General features: G+C 46.1%; 1 non-coding gene across 1 annotated transcript; it reads right to left on the bottom strand.

Moving 5' to 3' along the window:
- Nucleotides 1-333: 333 nt before the first annotated feature.
- Nucleotides 334-405, bottom strand: Trnat-agu (transfer RNA threonine (anticodon AGU)). Its single transcript has one exon. It is a non-coding gene; the product is annotated as a tRNA-Thr (tRNA).
- Between the last annotated feature and the right edge of the window lie 555 nt (nucleotides 406-960).

Raw genomic sequence — 960 nt, 5'->3', positions numbered from 1 at the left:
CCATACCTGTGGGAGTTATCATAGTATAATCGTAACTGGTTCTTGAAATTTCCTTTGTTAATTAGGCTGCCACAAGATAGTTTACCACTATGTTCAAGCCTCTGCCAACTCATTTCTTTCAGAGTCCCCGTGGCCCTCTCACACGGGTCATACAAATGTGTGCCCTCTCATGCTGTCTTTTCATTACATTCAATGTCCTGTCTTAGCACTGCTAGATACGGGTATTAAGCACTTGAGCGCTATTCTACGATGCGTCCTACGAGACCTCTGTAGACAAATCACTATTCAGACTTTGATGAATATATGCAAACTGAAGCAAGGAATGAAAATTTGTACCAAGGCCGGGATTCAAACCCGGGTCTTCTGCTCACTAGGCAGATCCGATAACCACTACGCCACCCTGGCACAGTGGCTTGTTCCTCCATCCAAACTCCCATTCATGCCTCAGTCCACTTGGTATTCCTCTAAACTCTAACAACATTGCAGTTGATAGAGAGGCATAACAGTGTAGTCCGAGCAGTTGTGCAAAGCCGCTATGCCCAGGTGGCTTAGTGGTCAACACATCTGCCTAGTGAGCAGGAGACTCGAGTTCAAATCCCGGCCTTGGTACAAATTTTCATTCGGCGCTTCTGTCTGCATATACACATCACAGATTTTGAGATTTGAGAAGGTTTCTGGAACCGTAACAAGTCCATTTTACTTTGCACACTGACTGAAGTTCTCTAGTATTTAATCAATAAACTGAGCCTACCACTTGCTTTATCTATCTGATCACTCGATTTCATACTCCTACAAACTGTCTCAGACAGTAATTTGTATGATTTGACGGATTCCAGCTGTGACTCAGTTATGTTGTACCTCTTCGCCGGCCGCTGTGGGCGAGCGGTTCTAGGCGCTTGAGTCCGGAACCGCGCTCCTGCTACGGTCGCAGGTTCGAAACCTGCCTTGGGCATGGATGTG

The sequence above is a fragment of the Schistocerca cancellata genome, chromosome 12 (genome assembly GCF_023864275.1).
Source record: "Schistocerca cancellata isolate TAMUIC-IGC-003103 chromosome 12, iqSchCanc2.1, whole genome shotgun sequence".
Taxonomy (NCBI): domain Eukaryota; kingdom Metazoa; phylum Arthropoda; class Insecta; order Orthoptera; family Acrididae; genus Schistocerca; species Schistocerca cancellata.
Note: the sequence above shows the minus strand (reverse complement) of the source record. Positions and strands in the feature narration are given on the sequence as shown.